Below are 22,081 nucleotides of genomic sequence, written 5' to 3'. Positions count from 1 at the left end.
AAAGTGAAAAATAGCATGTTTCAGTCTGTGTTCAGTCAATATCAGTTCTTCCTTTGGAGGGCGGATAGTGTGCTTCATCATTAGTCCTTTGGGATTGTCTTGGATCATTGTATTGCTGGATCACTGTATCACAGTTCTTCATCAAACGATATTGCTGTCTCTATGCACAACATTCTCTTGGTTCTGCTCACTTTCACTATATATAAGTTCATACAAGTCGTTTCCATACCTTTTAGAAATCATCCTGCTTGCCATTTCTTATAACACAGTAATATTCCATCACCACCATATACCATAGCTTATTCAGCCATTCTCCAATTGATGGGCATTCCTTTGATTTCTAATATTTAGTCACTACAAAAAAAAAAAGAGCTGCTAGAAAAAAAAACCATTGTACAAACAGGAATTTTTCTCTTTTTGGGATGTCTTTGGATATAAACACAGCAGTGGTATTGCTGGATCTAAGGGTATGCAGAGTTCTGTAGCCCTTTGGGCATAGGTCCAAATTGCTCTCCAGAATGGTTAGATCTTTCACAAGTCCATCATAGTGGATTAGTGTCCCAGTTTTCCCACATCCCCTCCAATATTCAATATTTCCTTTTTTGTTAAATTTGCCATTCTGATAGGTGTGAGGTGACACCTTAGAATTGTTATAATTTGCATTTCTATGATCAATAGTGATCTAGAGCATTTTTCATAGGATTAAAGATAGTTTTGATTTCTTTGTCTTAAAACTTGCTCTTCAATCCTTTGACCATTATACATTGGGGAATGACAGATATTTTTTAAAATTTTATTATATTCTCTGTATAATTGAGAGATTTTATGAGAGATACTTGTTTCAAAAAATCTTTCCTAGTTTTCTGCTTCCCTTGTAATCTTGGTTACATTAGTTTTGTTTGTACAAAAGCTTTTTAATTTTATATAATCAGAATTATCTATTTTATATTTTGTTTTGCTTTTTGTATCTTCTTTTGTCCTAAAAACTTCTGCCCATAAATATGATCAGATAATAATAAAGAGGAAATTATTTTGCACGATTGTAAATGTATAATGCATCATTATATTTTTTGCTTTCTCTCTCTCTTTTTTTTTTGCAGGGCAATGAGTGTTAAGTGATTTGCCAAGGGTCACACAGCTAGTAAGTGTTAAGCGTCTGAGGCCCAGATTTAAATCAGATCCTCCTGAATCCAGGGCTGGTGCTTTATCCACTGTGCCACCTAGCTGCCCCCAATTTCTTGCTTTCTCAATGGTGGAGGATAAGGTGAAATGAGGGAGAGATTGTGAAGTGAAAACAAAAATAAATTTTAATAAAAAAAGAAACGAGTTGTTAATACAATACCGTACAATAAATATTTGTTAAAAGTCTACTATTTGTCAGGCATTGTGCTGAACACTAGGGATACAAATAAGAAAAAGAAAGATAGAGGGAGAGTCTGAGTTGCTTCTGGAATGGTGGCTGCGCTTCTCTCTCTCTCTCTCTCTCTCTCTCTCTCTCTCTCTCTCTCCCCCCCCTCTTCCTCCTCCCCCCCCCATGGTGTGGCTTAAGCAGCTAGCTGACTTTCCAGGGGTGGTGAGTGTTTAAAAAACCCTGCGTTCCTTTGAATTACCTTAATTGGAAATGATCTGGGAATGCATAGACCTTAGATTTATAGTTAGGAGAATTTATCTGTATTTCTTTTCTCTATTCCTTATCTTTGATTTTTTTTAATTTCACCTTTGTTGTTAATTACTTCCCAAGTAATAAAATCTGATCCTTTTGGTGGAAAAGAAAAAAAAAAGAAAGATAGTCTTTGGCCTCAAGAAGTTACAATCTAATGGAGAAAGACATTACATTACAGGAGGTTTGAAAACAGTGGGGAGGAAGGAGGGTGTCAAGGAGCATCTTCTTTCACAGAGTTGAAACCAAAACAGAGCTACAGAGGCAAAGTGGAGAATATTTGATAGGTAACAACCATTTGTCTAGAAAATACTGTTGGGTGACTTGTGCTATTGATAAGTCCATGAATTCAATTTTACATATTTGAATAGAGGGCTAGTGTGGTGTACACACACACACACACACACACACACACACACAAACACAACACACATGACCTCTCTATGGCTCTGGCTCTTTGTAAGGAGGCAAGCTGACCTGCACTGGCAGATAAATTTCTTTCACCCAGTGTTCCCTAGATCAATTCAGTCTTGGGTATGTAGTCCTTATCCTTAGGCTAAAGCAGGTTTAGTTGTTTTTCTCTTTAGATGATAAATATATTAAGTGGCAAATTTTGACCTGGAATTATGAAAATTCTCCTAAAAAGGATACAGTCAACTTTCCCCAACAAGATGGTTATGTGAGTTTTATCAACCTGTAAATTTGTGTAACCATGAAGTACAATTGGTTTACAACACACACACACACACACACACACACACACATACACACACACACACACACACACATTTCAGAGAAACCTGGAAGGACTTGCATGAACTGATGATGAGTGAAATGAGCAGAACCAGGAGAACACTGTACTTGGTATCAACAACATTGTGTGTTGATCAACTGTGATAGACTTGATTCTTCTCAGCAATACAATGGTCCAAGATAGTTCCAAAGGATTCATGATGAAAAATGCTCTCCAAATCCTAGAATAAAAAGAACTATTGAATCTGGAGGCAGATCGAACCATACTATTTCTCTTGTTTTTGTTGTGGTTGTTTTTCTTTTTTTGAGGTTTTGCCTTTTTGCTCTGATTCTTCTCTTCATAATGTGCCTAATGCAGAAATATGTTTAATGTGATTGTACAAAAATAACCTATATCAGATTATTTGCTGTCTTGGGGAGAAGGGAGGGAGGGGAGGAAGGGAAAAAATTTGAAACTAGAAATCTTATAAAAACAAATGTTGAAAATGAAAAGAAAATAATAAATTGCAGAGAAGGTGCCTCCCCCCCCCCGAAAACAACAACAACAACACATTTAACGTACCTTTCTAAGAATAAATGACAGTTTTTAATAACAGTCTGGTGGCAACATGTTTTTTAAATTTCCCTGCAGAAACTTCTAAGATGATAACTGATGATGTCTTAGTATATCAAATTTATTATGAAAGTAAAGATAAAATCCACATCCCAAATCTCAAAACCAAACAGAAAAGAGAAACCTCTGAAGACTTTTACTGGCATATCTTTTACTCTTTGATAATGAAAATGAAACCTGAGATCAAATAGTGATCTTGCTTTGGTGTGTTTAGATTACTCCTGATGTCTCTAAAAGCATAATTTAAAAATATAATTCTTACCTAAATATTTAACAATAGATATAATATTAATTTTCAAGGTGTATTTAATAGAGGCAATGTGTTTCCATTTATGATACTATGCCTACAGATCTGATAATACATATCAAATTGAGGCCAGTATTTCCAAAAGATGTTTCACCTTGACTCATCCTTTGACTTCCATTGCAAGTAGCACACAGTCCAGCAGATTTATTTACATACCAATATGAGTATTCACTTGATACTAAATTGCATACTAACATTAAGAAAAATCTATTTGATTTAAAATATATAGAAATACTTAGACACAAATTGTGCCTTCTGAGTAACATTAAAAAAATAACTGCTTAGGAACAGGAATAGGACTTCTTGTTTCCTTGGTATAGATAATTTCCTGGATGAGTAGAATTTATCTACCAATTTAGATCACCACGTTCTCAGCAGTTCATAGTCTTAGACAATGAAGGACCTTAGCTCAAGGGCCAAGGACTTTCACTGCATCCAAGCCATCTCCAGCCATCCTGATATGTATATCTTGCCACTGGACCCAGATGACTCTGGAAGAGAGAGTGAGGCTGGCAACTTTGTACAGCTTTGCCTCACTTAAATCTAATTCACTGCAAGTTCTAATTCACCTCCTGATATCTTAGTCCTCTTCAAGAAAGAAAGACAAACAATAACAACAATAACAACAACAACAACATACTAAAGTGCCTTTACAGATAGAAACTTGCCCAGGGCATGCATGTATGTTGCTCTCAAAGGTTTAGCACTCCTTTAGGCATATGATTGGCTTTACAAACGTGTTGAAATGAGAGGTCTGCATTATGACTTCTCACAAATTCCAATGGCCCAAAGTTGAAAAAGACTCTTTGTACTTTTCTGTATCTAGCTATTTTTTAAAAAATCATAACTAGTAATTACTTTGACCTTCTGACTCTCCTCTAGTTGAGAATCATTGAAAGCATGGCCTTCCTGTGCAGTCTACTGAATAGTTTCATTAATATGTTATGACTCTTTAATGAAGCAAGTCTAATAGCAAGTCCATGTTTTTTATAAAATTTACATCCTTGTTGTTTCTACATGCTTAAAGAACCTTAAAAATTACTATAGAGTAAGAAAATTCTTCTTTACTAATCTTTTAAATATGTGGAAGAATAAAAAAAATGTTCAGGTAAACAACATTATATAATAGAAAGTACTGTTCTGAAGCCAGGAAACCTGGATTCATATCTCATCTTGGTCTTTTAATGGGATGGTACAAAAATAACTTAATCTCCATAGTCTTGATTTCCTAATCTATAAAATGAATAGGCTGGAATATCTGGCCTCCAAAATTCTCACTAGTTCCCAATGTACAATCTTTTGTTGTATGGATTTAGCATCACTAGACCTATTTCATTCTTTATAAAATGAGGAGTTTGGACTAAATATATTGAGATACTTTGCAGCTCTAGATCTATGATCACATAACTTAAAATAGTGCTAGCATTCTTTATATTCACAATTAATGTTTCTATTTTACAACTGGAAATGGAAAAATCTATCACTTCCACCACCTGAAGTGGTGACAACATGGTGCTAGCAGAAAGAGGAAGAGTGAGATCAGAAGGAATAGCTTTTTAATTTTATTTAGAATTTTATTTTTCCAAATTACATGTAAAAACAAATTTTGACTTGAAATTTTTAAAACTTTGTGTTCAGGGCAGCTAGGTGGTGCGGTGGATAGAGCACCGGCCCTGGATTCAGGAGGACCTGAGTTCAAATACGGCCTCAGACACTTAACAATTACTAGCTGTGTGACCCTGGGCAAGTCACTTGACCCCAATTGCCTCACCAAAAAAAAACATGACAGCAGAAAACTTTGTGTTCCAAATTCTCTTCCTCTCTCCTTCCCCACCCCACCAAGAATTCAAGCAATTCAATATAAGTTATACATGAGTGGTCATGAAAAACACCTCCACATTAGCAAGCTTTTGAAAGAAAACAGACAAAAACAAAACTTCAGATTAAGTAACTATCAAAAAAATTATGCTCCAATCTGTTTTTAGGTACCATCAGTTCTTTCTCTGTAGATGGATTACAATTTCCATAAGTCTTTCAGAGTTATCTTGGATCATTGCATTGTTGAAAATAACCAAGTCATTCACAGCAGATCATCTTACACTATTGCTGTTATTTTGTATAGAAGAAGGAATAGGTTTAAAGAGAAAGATAATAGGTTCAGTTTTTTAATAAGTTGAGATTGAGATGTGAATGGACTGGCTAGCTAGAGATATTTCATGTCCCAGAGTTCAGAAAAAGATTGAGAAGTCCAGAGATAATACCTAGAAAATATATTTCTGGATTGTACATAGAGGTAGTAGCTGAATACATGGAAGTGAAGGAATGAGATAGCTAAGGAAGCAGGTTCTGGAGAGACAGACAGATGTAGGATGATGATGATGCAATGAAGGAGGTACAAAATGACTAAAAGTGGTAGAAGGCAGGGCAGCTAGGTGGTAAAGTGGATAGAGCACTGGCCCTGGATTCAGGAGGACCTAAGTTCAAATCTGGCCTCAGACACTTAACACTTACTAGCTGTGTGACCCTGGGCAAGTCACTTAACCCCAATTGCCTCACAAAAAAAAAAAACAACAAAACAAAACAAAACCAAAAAACAACAACAAAAAAAACCCAAACAACCAAAAAAAAGTGGTGGAAGGGGAACCAGGAGAAGACTGATGATGTAGTGGCAAAAAATGTGTTAAATAATGATGATATTCTTGATTCTTCCCAAGATCCTAAACATTTTATTAAAGAGGAGGTTTTATGAAGACCTAGAAAGAAAATCATTATCACAAACAAGTAGGTAATAAATAAAAGGTAATTCAAACAAGAATCACTGTTTCTTGCATGGTGAAAGGGTTACTAATCAAGTAGATAAAGGCAAGAGTATAGATATAGTTTAACTAGATTATAGAAAAGAATTTTTTAAAAGTTTCTTAGAGGGGCAGCTAGGTTTCACAGTGGATAGAGCCCTGTCCCTGGATTCAGGAGGCCCTGAGTTCAAATCCAGCCTCAGACACTTAACAATTACTAGATGTGTGACCCTAGGCAAGTCACTTAACCCCAATTGCCTCACCAAAAAATAAAATAAAATAAAATCTCATTAATGGATCATTGCAAATTTAGAGAGAGTATAAAGGAGAGTTCCAGACAGTGTCTTTAATTGTACTTTTAAACATTTTTGTCAATAACTTGGATTTTAAAAAAATAAATAAAATGCTTTCAAATTTTATACAGGGGAGAAGCGTGTATATATGATAAATAACACTGCTCTTGATTTGTTTGTATATTTGTTTTTGTTTTTGAACAGATCTGTTAGCTTACTTCTATAGACCAACAGAAAATAAAGTTTGTACCAATAGAGTCCATTCTGCCAAGTGTCCAAATGAACTCATTCATCTTAGAGAAAGATTCAGTTACAGACGTGTATACCCTTAAAACTACAGGTAACACTTTGGCAGAATCTAAGTTCAGGCTAACTGAATTTACATTATATACTCAAATAAAAATAAGCATAAGGATTTTTCACACTTAATCCAAAGTATTTTACTTCTTTGATTGAATATAAATGTTTAATCCTTGTTCACACATCAGATTTGATGGATTCAATCAAGCTGTGTTCTCAATTGATTAATTTATCAGGGCTTAGCATCTTATCACTTACTTTAGGTGGAAAGGGGAAAATTTGATTAATTTGCTCTATCTCTAGTCTTACCTTTAAGTTTTCAGTTTTCATGGCATATTACTGACTTGATGACAATTTGTTTTTAAATTTTCTTTCTATTCGTTGGAACTTACATCCTCTCATCTTTCCTTAGGTAGTTTGATTTTTCTCCGTATCCCCCAAATTTGTCTTGGGAAAGAGAATTGTTTTGTTGTTCAGTTGTTTCACTCACATCTGATTCTTTGTGACCCCATTTGGGTTTTCTTAGCAAAGATATTGAAGTGGTTTGCCATTTCTTTCTTCAGCTTATTTTACAGATGAGGAACTAAGGCAAAGAGTTAAGTGACTTGCCTAGGGTCACACAACTAGTAAGTGTCTCAGACCAGATTTGACCTCAGGAAGATGAGTCTTCCTGACTTCAGGTTCAGCACTCTATCCATTGTGTCACCTAGATGTCAAGGAGGAAAACAATTTAATTACCAGAGACTAGGGGAAAAGAATGGAGAATGGAGGATGATGTCATGGGATTTTCAGATAAAGAAAGAAAAGGAAGCTCACAGTAAACAGCCTAAAACTTTTCAAGAATTTCAGCTGGGGATTTGGGTGTAGAGTATATGAGGCTTGTGGAATACAGTGAAGATTTGGACTAGCTTCCATGAGGACTAAGGTAGGGAATCAATATGAAAAAATAAAATGACTGCTGTTCTGCAGTGAGGTCCCAGTTAGTTTTGTTTAAGTTTTAAAAAGACTTGTTTAAGTCCCCAATAAATTTTTTATCTATCTAGATCTTCCTAAAATTAACTTATCTTTTTCAGAGTTAATGCCTATGAGTGATATAAATTTAAAACTCATACTGTTTAATTTTACCAATAACATGCAATCTTTAGATATTCTCTAAGCACTCTATAGGGCCTGATTCGGCTGCCTAATGGAAATTTAAAAAAAATGTTTTCATTGCCCATTCTATATGGTGAAGTCTTTACATGCTTCGGGTAGACATACTCCTAACTCACTGACAGGTTTGAGGCCTGTTGGCTAACCTTCATATGGTTTACCCCATTTGCTATGTTGGTTTAACAAGGTTAAACCAATTTGCTGAGCATGCTACAGCTTTGTGAAACCACATGAGAAAGTGGGGTGAGAGGTAGAAACCAAAGGTGTGTGAGCAGCCCTGAAGAGGGCTTATCATGCCCTCACACTAGAGGTGCCAGTCCTTCCTGAATACCATGTATACCCACTACTGTATTGGTTTAACTCTTCCACCTGTTTAGAGGTGGAAGATTCTGGCTGATTGCTGTTGAAGGGCAGCTCTATGGGCTATGGTAGGAAGGCTCTTGGTGATTGTTTACCTCATTTTAGCTCCCAAAAGCTTTTACCTTAATAATCACTGTACTTATTGGCATGTGGAACCCCCCAATTAAGATCAGTTTGGAGCAAGTTTTCAACTGTGATAGACTTCAAGCTTATTTCAAGCCCCATTGGATATTATGAGCACTCTGGAACTCTGCCATGCAACCAAACTGGCCTTCTCTTTATTCCCTCACATGTGATCCTCCATCTTAAATATCTCTGTATCTTCATACTGGTAATCCTTCATGCCTGCAATTCTCTCTCAGAGAATACCTCTCTTCTTTTAAGATGTGACTCAAGTATAATCTTTTCCATGAAGTTTTTCCTGATCCCTTGAACTTTCAGTATTCTCTATCCTAAATGATTTTGTATTGAATAACTCTGTAATCACTTTTATTTATTCAATTTATATTTATGCTCTATATATTTATATAAGTGCTTCTTATCTCTCCCATTAAAATGTAAGCTTTGGGGGAGTAGTTTGTTCCCCACCCCCACCAGCCCAGTGCCTAGTAGTTGCTTAACAGATACTTGTGATTGATTTTTGGTGGTTGGGAAAGTCGTCAATGATTGTTGACTCTCTAAACTTAGTTCCAAATTTTATTCTTCTTTATAGCCATTGAACCTTTGGCTCAGGACCTAGAATGGGGGTTTGACATTCAACAACTTTTCTGTATTTTTGTATGTAAATTTATATGGAGATTATGTTGGAGTATTTTGGGGTGGACTTAATGCAAGTCCTTTATTCAGGTTTGATGTCAGGATGAAAGCAAACACTAAAAAGTCATTAAGAAATTAACAAAAAGTAGTAGTTTTTGTTTTGTTTTGTTTTTTTCTGTTTTTGTTTTGTTTTTGTTTTTTTCTAAACACATCAAGTATATGCAACAAGGATACAGTGACACTAAACTTCTTTGGAGATGGCCCCCTTTTCCTCCTTATGGAAACTCATATGATCAGCAGGGCAGAGTATAATTACTCATTTTTTCTTCAGAAATCCTTCAAGTTAGCAGGTCCTAATTTCATGTGAGTGAGACTTTTATGCCCATTGGTGATCAAGAAGATACATCAAGGGAGGCAGGAATGAATTAAGTCTCAGAGAGAACTCTGTTGTGTCTTAGGGGAAATTAATTCATATCTATATGTATGTCTATATGTATGTATATATACACACACCTATTTTATTTATTGTTATTTTATCTCATTTGATACATTTCTTACTATTTTCAAGGTGGAGTAAGGGGTGATAGAGAGGTGAATAGGTAGCTAGCTTTAGCCAGAAATTCACTTTATCAAATAACCAGAAATGGCCTGAATATAAGGCTTGTATTAAGTCTACCCCTAAATACGATTATTGATGTTCATAAGGAAAATGGTAGTAAGCATGTATGGAAAGGACAAGATATGATCCATTTTATTACAGCTAAATACTGGACAAAAGAGATTAATAATGTCTCTGCTAATAATAATGCATACCAAAATGTAGAATCTATAGGATTAGTGATAGGGACTGAAACTAAAATTTCATGAATATATGGAACTTCCAGATGAGGTAACTCCCCCTATCAATTCAGTTTGGCAGGCTATCTTCCATTGTGGTACAGTTAAAAGAGGGACTAAATTTGGAATCATGAAATATGGCTCCTAATTTTGGCTTATAATTAGTCATGTGACTATAAGCAAATCATTTGATCTTCTAAACTATGTTGAATTGGGATAATGACCTAGTTCTGGAGCATCACAGTATAATTATTTGGAATTGAAATATAATATGTGTGGAGCCCTTTACCAACCCTGAAGAGCCATATAAATATCTTCTATAGCACCTCAAAGAGTCATAATACATGTAGCCCAGGCCAGTCAGCATCAAGAGGTATTAGTAATACAATTATTTTACAGGAGAGGAAAGTATTTATACTAATATAGATAGATAGATAGATAGATAGATAGATAGATAGATAGAGAGAGAGAGAGAGAAAGAGAGAGAGAGAGAGAGAGAGAGAGAGAGAGAGAGAGAGAGAGAGAGAGAGAGAGAAATTATAGATGGGAAAACAAGATGGTAGGCAATTTATTTAAAATTGTTTAAGACTATATTCCCCAGGGCAGCTAGGTGGCCCAGTAGATAGAGCACCAGCCCTGGAGTCAGGAGTACCTGAGTTCAAATCCAGCCTCAGACTCTTAACACTTACTAGTTGTATGACCCTGGGCAAGTCACTTAACCCCACTTGCCTAACTAAAAAAAAAAAAAAAGACTATATTCCCCAAATTAAAGCAATTTATTAATTTTAGATACTTTCACATTCTCCTAAATAAGTCCCTTGTTTCCCCAGGTGTATAATATTTGTTACTTCTGTTTTCTGAAGTTATAAAGTGTCTCAACTACATTATCACCACTACCATAAAAAATTAGGAACTCTATCACACCTAACATTTTCTAGATGCTATTTACCATCACCACTAAAAGGAAAATTCAGCTCGTTCACTGTTTACTGACAGTCCCCCTCAAAAATGTCACTCTTTCAAATAATACTAGATAGTTGGATAACAGTAAGATGTTGTCTTTGTTTAGAAAGATGATGCAACTGATCAATCGTTAGTACTTGTTGTGTCGACAGATCATTCCCCCTACTGATGGTAATGGGTTTTTACTAGCCTGCCTAATGTCTTGCCAATACCTCCTCTTGAGTAATAAATACTACACATCTGTGAGACAGATAACCAAGGTTATAACAGTTATAAAATTCACTTAGTTAAAAGTCTTTTATCCTGATTTCAAGTTAATGGTCCTGGAATAGAGGAAAACTTGTTGCTTGTTGGCCTATCGAAGAGGACCGAGGACATCAGGAGGGTGATGTTTTGACTTGCAAGCAAATTGGCTTTAAGTGAGGCAGGGCTTTGCAGTCGTCAGCCTCATTCTCTCCTGTAGAGTCACTGGAGTCCAGTAACAAGATATAAGTCACAATGACTAGAGAAGGCCCTGAATGCAGTGGGAGACCTTAGCCTTTTTAAGCTAAGGTCGATCCCAGGTCTCAGTTTGTCTGAGGCAATGCCCATTCAATGAATAAAGGATAGGTAAGAATTGAGGCAGAAGATGGCCTAGTTTGTCTTATCAAAAGGACAGCTAAGAGGCCAGGATAGTCATTTAAACTATAGTATCATTTTCATTCCTTTATCCAGATTTTATCAGAACCTTTTTGGTCAAGCCCAATCAACAGATGTGTGGCTCTGTGTTCCGGGAATCATTCATGTTCTTCAATTCACAATTCCAATTACTTTGACTTATAAACAGAGGGAGGCAGTTCACATCTGGCATTATGTTTAAAACTTCCATTATCTTGGCCTGTTCAAGCCCTCTGCTTATACAACAGCTCTGTTCTGTTTATTTTACACATCAATCACAACTTGCCACAGTAATTCTGCAAAATCAAGGACATATTCTTACCATGCAGGAAAAAAAAAAGTCTTTTTTCTAACATTTGTTTTGCTTGTTTGAAATTTAGACATATTTAGGCATAAATTACTTTTTCATGCCACTGAAATTGTGGAAGCTGCATTGAGATCTAATCCATGTACAAGCCTTAACATAAAATAAATTGGATACAATAAAAAATCATTATCCTGCTAGGTTTTAGAAAGTATTTCATATATATAGGCACAAGCCAAAGCACAGATTTTTATTTCAAGCCAACATAAATTGCCTTGATTACCAAATTATACAATCTTATTCCTAAAGCAATGGAAAGAAATATGCTGTGAGTCTGTGGCTTGATTTGCAATTTTCTCATCACATCGAACGTTGGTTTGAAGAGACTGCACTTTACAGAGTTCAGATTTCTGTGTGTGCATTGCTGTGATGATTTTGCTAATTTTTTAAAAGAAGATTTTAAAACTAGCATTTTATCAGTTAACTCATAAATCTGGTTATGATTCACAAACATAATCTTTATTTTCTCTCACTTAAAACTATGGCATGAAATAGCCAATGTAGAATTGAAGCTATACATAACCATTGATTTCCTTATGACTTCTCATGCTAAAAATGTAGAGCGGAATTTGCAATGTCAATTATTCAGTGTGATTTCCTACAGAAAGAGTAAGGTTGTGTTCTACAAAATTCTGTTTCATACCTTGAGGCTCAACCCTTTTAACACCTTGGAATATTTTTTTTCTGTATACTTTTTTTAAATAGAAAGGACACAAATAATCTTATGTACTTGTTTTATAATTGCATAAGGTAAATCATTTTAATTAGTTGAATCTAAATTAAAGCTCTGCTTGTTTAAGGGGTGAAAATTCTCTGGAATGGATATCACAGGTTTCTCAACCTTCAAATAAATGAGAGGTAATAAATCTTTCGGACTTCTAGATCTGTCTTTTACTTTGTAGAACTTGGTGATCTTGGAGAACTAATTTTCTCTTCCCTGGGACTACTCTTCTGAATGAGGAAAATCAAGAATTTAATCTTTAGGGAAGGGATTTTGTATCTTTAAGGTCTTGTCTAGCTTTAAACTGTATGATGCTATAAGATTAGACATCCACTGGGGCAGCTAGGTGGCGCAGTGGATAGAGCACCGGCCCTGGAGTCAGGAGGACCTGAGTTCAAATCTGGCCTCAGACACTTAACACTTACCAGCTGTGTGACCCTGGGCAAGTCACTTAACCCCACTTGTCTCACTAAAACAAAACAAAATAAAACAAAACCAAAGAAGATTAGACATCCACTAATAATTTTAAAGCCCAACAGGACTTATGGGCAATGATATGGAAGAAAAGAGCTTTTTTTCGAGAAAGAGAAGTTCATTAATTCTCAATGATGGCGTGTAGATTATGTCCTGAGGAAACCTGGTCTAGGAGATGTAGAGATGACCTTTAATTGTGGAAGAACTGGGTTCAAGTTCTACCTCTCACAGTTCCTAGACAAGTCACTCAACCTCTCAGTGCCCTATTCAACTATGTCAGACTATCAACCGTTGAGCCAGGGGCATGTGTGTTGGCAGTTCTATCATTCGGAGGGTCACTATTATAATGAAATCACACTTAGGATCTTTTAAAAAATAGTATATGATGTTTCTCAATGCTTTTACTCATACCATAGTCTTTATTCCTATAATAAAGTGTCCAAATGACAGAATAATCTCTTTCTTGTTCTAATAATTGAGAAATGAAGAATCATGCATGGAACATAGAGAACAGAGACATTTGAATCTCTTTTCATAAACTGATGGAAAAAATCCACAACTATTCTCTTTCTGCAATGTTTCCTAGAGTAAAAGTCATCATGTTTGAATTTCCAAAATCTTTATTTTATTTTTAATTGTTATTTATTTAAATCTTTCTTTTTAATTAAAGTTTCCTTGAAAGCTAATTGTAAAATAATAATAATAAAAAAGAGTAATGCATAGGACTTGGAGCTGGAAGTATCCTTAGAAATGGAGTCCAGTCCCTTCATTTGAATTACAGATGAAAAATGAGGCAAAGATTCAAAGACTTGCCTCAGATCATGTGGCCGTAAGCAGCAGAGTTCACATTCAAAACAAAAGCCTCTGGACACAAAATAAATTTCATGCTATCCTACTAATCTGTCAATAAACTTGCTGGAAAAATTCAAATAATATCTTCTGATAATGAAAAGTCAAAGGCATTAGCCTGGAGATTTTATTAGATATGATTTAATTTGCATCCTGATAGTACTGGGACAAATGTATGGTGAACTTTTTAGATTTTAGCTTCACTTTTATGTGTAATATTCATATAGTTCAATTTTTCAAAGCCCAGTAAACAAATATCTTCCCCTTCTATATGTATATGTGCATTTGGACCACAAAAGAAATACATATTTGGCCACAATCTCTGTTGCCACTATTTTTTTAAATAAAAGGGGCAGTGCCTATGGGGGCTAGAATCTTTTTGTTTTATTGTAATGTGATCTTATAACTTCACATGACTCAAGAAAAGTAAAAAGTTAAACTAGAAAAAATATTATTGCGTTTGTTTTTTGATATGATGCAAATTTTCCATGGTATTCTTATATTAGGGAAGCAAATTAAAGATTCAAACATTAATAAAAGGAGACAAGTAACTGCCAGTGAGAAAATAGGGGGAAAATGAAAATCCTTCATCTCACAAGGATATGAAAATCAAACTAGATGTGAAAAAAATGAATGTTAGTGCAAGAATAATGAACAGTGAAACCTAAGCATAAAAAGTTAAACACAGGGTACTGCATGGTGTAGAAATTAATGTCCTTATGCAATGAGATATCACAATGTAGAATCTGCTGGACAGGATTATGTTTTGGGAGTGGTGTGTATTCCTTGAAGCCCCTGGGAACCAATTCATTCTAAGGCCTCTTAAGTGGCCTAAATTACTTCATGCCACTTCTGACTTACTTCAGAGCAAATACTGGGTGAAATGCCAGATTTCCCTAATTTTCTACATCACACAAAAAAGAAAAAGTCTTTAAAATCCATTTTGGCATGGTAACCTTAAGGATGGGAATGCTATGGGAAGAATCTTAACATGTATAATGTTTCACTAGACAATAACCATTCAGAGATGGTATTATAAACCATACTTAATTCTCTAAAGGGTCTATAGCTCCTATAAATTAAAAATCCTTTGCAGTGCATGAATCAATCTTCATAAGAAATTAATCATTTCACCTGAATTCAAAGAACTAATAGAAATGGTCAGTACTCTCATATTCAATTCCAAAAGAAAGGAAGAAATGCATGGATGTACATATACATATATATATGTATGAAGGACATATTTTATGTATCTAATGTACAGGCATGTAGGTGGTGCAGTAGAATAAAGTGCTGGGCCTGGAGTCAGGAAGACTCATCGTCATGAGTTCAAATCTGGCCTTAGACACTTATTAGCTTTGTGACACAGGGCAAGTCACTTAATCCTGTTTGTTTCAGTTTTCTCATCTGTAAAATGAGCTGAAGAAGGAAATGGCAAAGCACTCCTATAGCTTTGAAAAGAAATGGGGTCACGAAGAGTGAGAAATGACTGAAAAAACAATTGAACAACAAAATGTGCATTTGTTTTGATTAGACCTCTGATGTTAGATTTCTGAGTATCCATTTTTTTCTATTTCTAATAAATTCCCTATATCAATGCAAATAAGTAATAGCTTAGGAACTTACAGTATTAAAGAGACACCAAGAGGTCAATTTAACCTGGTCATTGGCACGCATTCAGTATGTCTTAGAAGCAAGCTCTCCCTGATTCTAAGGCCAGTACTCTATGCCTTATGCATTGCTGCCTCACTCATTTGGAGGATCTTACCTTTGTAAGCTTGTTTGTCAAGTCTGACAATATATCCAACTCTTGATTCACCAAAAGATTGTAATACAAATAAAATGCATAGGAAGGAAATATGGAAATTGTACAAAATTCTCATTTTAGTCAATCAATCACAGTATTTTGTTTTGTTTTGCTTTTCTATGTGGTTCTATGACTGCTCAGGAGTGAGAGAACAGGAGGTATATAACTTTATAAAGAGAAGGAACTGGAGGAAAGTTGAACTCTGAGAAACTCTAATAGCTAATCTTTTTACCAAAGAATATATACCACCTTCCATTCAACAAAGAGGCTGAGAGAGCTCTATGGAAAAGAATGTTGCATATATTGTCAGAATTAGTCATTGGTTTGGTTTTATTCAAATACTTTTCTTTGTAATCAGGTAAATTCCAGTTCCAGCATGTGGGAGTGTATTCTATCCAGAAACAACTATGATATAATAATTATAGGTGTCAAAAAAGTGGGGGGTTTTTGTTGGTTAAGCAACAGATAACATAGTGGAAGATAGAGTGATAGACTTGGAGTCCAGAAAACTAGAGTTTAAATCTGTCATCAGACACTAGCTATGTGATCCTGTGCAAGTCACTAACGTTCTGTCTGCTTCACTTCCCTCATCTGTAAAATGGTAATAATAATAGTACTTACTTTTTACGGTATTTGTGAAAATCAAATGAAATAATATTCAGAAAGCATTTATCATAGTGTATGGAACATGGTAATTATTAAATGATACAATATTTGTCAAATATTTTATATACTCAAATTATTGTTGTTGTTGTTATTATTATGTTGTCCACACTTTCTTATCAATTTCTTGTTCTCATGTTTATGATAAAAGAAAGAATGAAGAACTATTATAAGGAAAATTAATTTCAACTAAATTTCACCACTACTCAGAACAAAAGTGTTTGAAAGCTTAAGGTGCTGCAAGCATTTTGTATGCAGCACATCAGGTTCCTTAATGCAATCCACTGGAGGCCTATCAAACAGAAAGCCACACAGAGATTGGATTCTCATATGAGGAGATATTCATCACTTAAGCAGGCTGCTCTCCAACAGATACTAAAAATAGAAAAGCTAGAGCAAGTAAGGTGTAAGGTCACCTGCAGCCATGTTGGTAACAACAGAGGGATGCTGATAACTTTGAAAGGGGTGGCTTTTCCTCCCACCATTTCTTTTATACTACCAGAAAAATATACACTCTCTACTTTAGGGACCAGAATACAAAATAACTGAATTAACATCATGCTCAGGGACAGATACCCTCACAACCATTTTGGACAAAAATGTAAATAAACAGCAACAATATTTTAGCTCAATTAAGGGCCATATAACAACAGTTGGCATTTATGGAGCTCTCTGGTGTAAGCACTAAAGGTCTTATTAATCTTGCTTTACAGATGAGGAAAATGAGGCTCAGAAAAGTTAATTTACTTTCTTATTACCACAATACTAATGAGGTTGAAGACAACTTATGAATACAGGTTTCTCCCAATTTCAAATCTAGCATTCTTGCCACTATACCAAACTGCTCCAGAATTTCTACACTTAGATGCATTAAGGGAAAATTATTCTTTTATTATTTAACAATGGAAAGATCTTTTCTATTCATTAATATGATGCCTAATATTGATTCAATTTAAAACTGAAAGGGCCCTTAGTTTGATGACAACTATTTGCATATACTCATCCCTCATGGGTGAATACAAAGAGTGAATACAAAGACTTGTTTGAGATTATGCAGGAGGTTGCTAGAATAATTGAACCCAGGTCCTAAATTCACTAGCCAGTTCTCTGTCCACTTGCTGTATAATGCTTGCCTCTTACTACATTTAATCTTATAACTAGGCTAGGAGGATTCCTGTGAGAAATCATAGAGATTTAAAAAAAAATGCAGAGATTTTCCAAAATTCTCATTGTAGTCTAAAATGGAAGGATCAAGAAATAACAAAACGGTATTAAAAACAACAATGGGGCAGCTAGGTGGAGCAGTGGATAGAGCACTGGCCCTGGAGTCAGGAGTACCTGAGTTCAAATCCGGCCTCAGACACTTAACACTTACTAGCTGTGTGACCCTGGGCAAGTCACTTAACCCCAATTGCCTCACTAAAAAAACCAAAACAACAACAACAACAACAACAACTACTACTACTACTACTACTACTACTACTACTACAATAAAACCTGAGGGTCTTGATTAATCTCTAAATTCAATAATTGAAGTATATTCAAGTAGTACGGAATACTTTTTCTAGGTATCACTGGGGAGAATGCAATTGGCCAGCCATCACTCAGTACCATTCTCCCTTGCTTATTATCCCCTTTGTCTCTAGAGATTTAAACAACCATACCCTGTTAAAGCAATTAGCTTGGTTTTTGTTTTTGTTTTTATTTTACTCAAGGGTCAATTTAATGAATTGTCCCTCAATTCTACATGAATCCATCCCTTGCTGCTTTACGAAGTTTATGTTAAGATACAATTGAAGCAGCTCAGAGTTCTTAGACAAACTTTTCACATTAGGCAGAGGCTTGTCTCTCTTCTCCAAACTAAAGTGATGTTCGTCTCTACATTGGTCCTCTTTATATTTGTGACAAGATTTTAGGTTATCAAAAAGGTTACAGTAAAGAAGTAAAATAGTATGTTAGGCAAAGAGAGATGAGGAAAAGCAGATCTTATCTGGGAAGTTCCTTCTGCTTTTGTAGATGTGGGTACAGCTGCTGTCTTTAGCCTGTCTTTTGCTCTGAGATGCCTTCAGAGGCATTCTGGTCTCTGCCCACTCCACTGCAGCTCAGCCTTCCTGTCAGTTTCTCTTTTCACTTATTGCCCCCTAGGAAAAAGGTTATAGACTGTTTGATAACTCTTTGGGCATAATTCCCGATTGGTCTCCAAAATGGTTGGATCAGTTTACAGTTCTACCAATAGTGAATTAGTGTCTCAATTTTTCTACCTCCCCTCCAACATTTATCTCTTTCCCCTTCAATCATTTTAGCCAATTTGGGAGTTGTAAAATGATATCTCAAGTTTGCTTTAATTTGCATTTCTCTAATCCATAATGATTAAGAGCATTTTTTCATATGACTATAAATTGTTTTGATTTCTTCATTGGAAAACTGCCTGTTCATATCCTATGACCATTTATCAATTGGGGAATGATTTGCATTCTTGTATATTTGACAAAGTTCTTTATGTATTTGAGCTATGAGATCTTTATCTGAGAAATTATACATTTCCTCCTCTCCCACTTTTCTGCTTTCCTCCTGGTTTTGGCTACATTTTATTTGTACAAAACATTTATAATTTGATGTAACTGAAATTATCCACTTTACACTATGCACTGTTCTGTCTCTTGTTTATTCATAAATTGTTTGCCTATCCATAAGTCTGATAGGTAAAATGTTCCATGTTTTTCAAAATTTCTTGTAATATTTATCTTTATATCTAGGTCATGTATCCATTTTGACCTTATCTTGGTAAATGTTATAAGACATTGGTTTAAGCCCAATTTCTGCCAGACTGTTTTCCAGCTTTCCAAAATATTTTTATCAAATAATTAATCATTATTCCCCAAACCTAAATCTTTATACTCATCAAATGTAAGATTGCTATAGTTATTTGCTACTGTAAATTGTATGTCTATTCCGTTTCACAGGTCTACCTTTCCGTTTCTTTGCCAGTACCAGATAATTTTGATAATTACTACCTTATAATATAGTTTAAGATCTGGTACTGCTAAAACTCCTTACTTTGCATTTTTATTTTCACTAGTTCCTTTAATATTCTTGACCATTAATTCTTCCAAATGAATTTTGTTATTATTTTTCCGAAATCAGTAAATTTTGGGGGGGTAACTTAATTGGGATAGTTCTGAATATATAAATTACTATAGGTAAGATTGTCATTTTTATTATATTGGCCCTGCCTACCTATGAACCATTAATATTTCTTTAAGTATTCAAATATGATTTTATTAATATAAAAAGGATTTGTTTTATAATTTTGTTAATATAATTCCTGGGTTTGTTTGGGCAGGTACTCCCAGGTATTTTATACTGTCGAGACTTATTTTAAATGGGGTATTTTCTTGAAGGTTTTTGTTTTGTGATATATAGGAATGTTGATGATTTATATAAATTTACTTTATACTCTGCTACTTTGCTAAAATTATTGTTTCAACTGACTTTTTAGTTGAATCTTTGGGATTTTCCAAGTATATCATCATATCATTTGCAAAAAGAGAGTTTTATTACTTCATTTCATATTCTGAATCCTTCTATTGCTATTGCTAGGATTTCCAAAAAAAAATATGAACAAAATGGTGATGGTGGACATCCTTGTTTGAAATCTGATCTTACTGGAGCGGTTTCTAGGTTATCTCCATTACAAATAATTATTGATAATGATTTTAGGTAAATTATTTTTATCAATTTAAGGAAAAATCCATTTACACCTACACTTCTCAGTTTTTTTTAAAGCAGAAATGAGTGTTGTACTTTTGATCAAAAACTTTTTTTGCATCTATTGATATAATGATGATTTTTGTTACTTATTGATATAATCAATTATATTAATAGTTTTACTTATTTTAAACTATTTCTGAATTCTTGGTATAAATACTGCTTGGTCATAACACACAATCTTTGTAATATATTATCGTTATCTTTTAGTTAGTATTTTATTTAGGATTTTTGCATCCATATTTATTAATGGCATTGGTATGTAATGTTCTTTCTCTATTTTTACTCTTCCTGCTTTAGGTATCAGTATTTTATTTGTTTCATAAAAAAGTTTAGTAGGACTCATTCTTTGCATATTATTCCAAATAATTTTATTTTTTAGAATCACCTCATCACACTCATCACCCATCAAATCAGTCTTAAACTTTCTTTCAAACTATCCAAGTAATGATGACAGTATTAAGAATACTTGTCAGTGGATAGAGCACCGGCCCTGGAGTCAGGAGGACCTGAGTTCAAATCCGGCCTCGGACACTTGATACTTACTAGCTGTGTGACCCTGAGCAAGTCACTTAACCCCAATTGCCTCACTTAAAAAAAAAAAAAAGAATACTTGTAACATTTTCACACATAAGGAGTAAATAGTTTGACTTCAATGAATCCCTTATAGCTGGTCTTTAATGTTTTCCTTATATTTCTTCTAGATCCTATACATGAAATTTTCCATTGAGTTTTGATCTTTTGTCAGAAATACCTGAAAGTGTTTCAGTTCATGAAATATTCTCTCTGCCCCTTTCCTCCCCTCCTCCCCCCATTCAGGAATATATTCAACTTGGCTGGGAAAGCTATTTTTGATTGCTACCCCAGTTCCTTTTTGTTCTTCAAAATATGATGTTCCAAGATCTATGGTATTTTAGTGTAGAAGCTGTTAGGTCTTCTGATTGTGGCTCTGCAATATTTAGATTTTTTTTTTCTTTTTGGTTGTAGTATTTTCTCCTTAACCTGGGAGCTTTGAAATTAGCTATGGTATTCCTGTAAGTTTTCCTTCTGGTTTCTCTTTTAGGTAGTGAACAGTAGATTTTTTTTCTTCTATTTCTACTTTACACTTATTCCAGAACTTCAGGGCAATTTTCCTTAATAATTTCTTGTATTATTGTATTAAGATTCCTTTTTTTCAGGGCAATGGGGTTAAGTGACTTGCCCAGGGTCACACAGCTAGTAAGTGTCAAGTGTCTGAGGTCAGATTTGAACTCAGGTACTCCTGAATCCAGTGCTGGTTCTTTATCCACTGCACCACCTATCTGCCCCTAAGATTCTTTTTTGATCATAACTTTCAGGTAGTCCAATTATGCTTATATTGTCTTCTTGATCTGCTCTCCAGATCATTTGTTTTTCAAAGTTGATGTTTCATATTTTCTTCTATATTTTTTCATTCTTTTTATTTTGTTTTATTCTTTCTTGGTGTCTTTTAATGTCATTTGCTTCCCCTTTCCCAGTTCTAGTTTTCAAGGAGTTATTTCCTTTTGTAAGACTTTATATGTCTTTTTCTAACTGGTTGATTTTCTTTTCATAATTTTCTTGATTTTCTTGGATTGATTTTTCTTCCCATAATTTTTCATTGAGGTCTTTTATTTGACTTTTGAATACCCTTTTAAGTTCTTCCAAAACCTTTTTTTGGGTTTGTGATCATTTGATGTTACTTTTTGGAATAGGAGTAGCTTTTTTTTTTTTAACCTCACTATCTTCTTCTGAATACGAACCCAGATATTATATATATATATGTGTGTGTGTGTGTGTGTGTGTGTGTATTATCTGAACACTTTATTGAATTCTTGACAGTGTACAAAACAGAAATTAATGAAATTTCAGAGAGGTAGATGAGAAACTGATACAATTTGAAATTTGGATTATTAACTTGGTCCATTGCTATTACACATATATAGATTAAAACTATATGCAGGGGGCAGCTAGGTGGTGCAGTGGATAAAG

General features: G+C 34.6%; 1 protein-coding gene across 2 annotated transcripts in view; it reads right to left on the bottom strand.

Moving 5' to 3' along the window:
- GRID2 (glutamate ionotropic receptor delta type subunit 2) overlaps positions 1-22,081 on the bottom strand; it is a 1,875,262-nt gene that overhangs the window by 606,325 nt on the left and 1,246,856 nt on the right. The gene's annotated exons all lie outside the window — the stretch shown is intronic.

This window comes from Dromiciops gliroides, chromosome 6 (genome assembly GCF_019393635.1).
Source record: "Dromiciops gliroides isolate mDroGli1 chromosome 6, mDroGli1.pri, whole genome shotgun sequence".
NCBI classification, from domain to species: Eukaryota; Metazoa; Chordata; class Mammalia; order Microbiotheria; family Microbiotheriidae; genus Dromiciops; species Dromiciops gliroides.
Note: the sequence above shows the minus strand (reverse complement) of the source record. Positions and strands in the feature narration are given on the sequence as shown.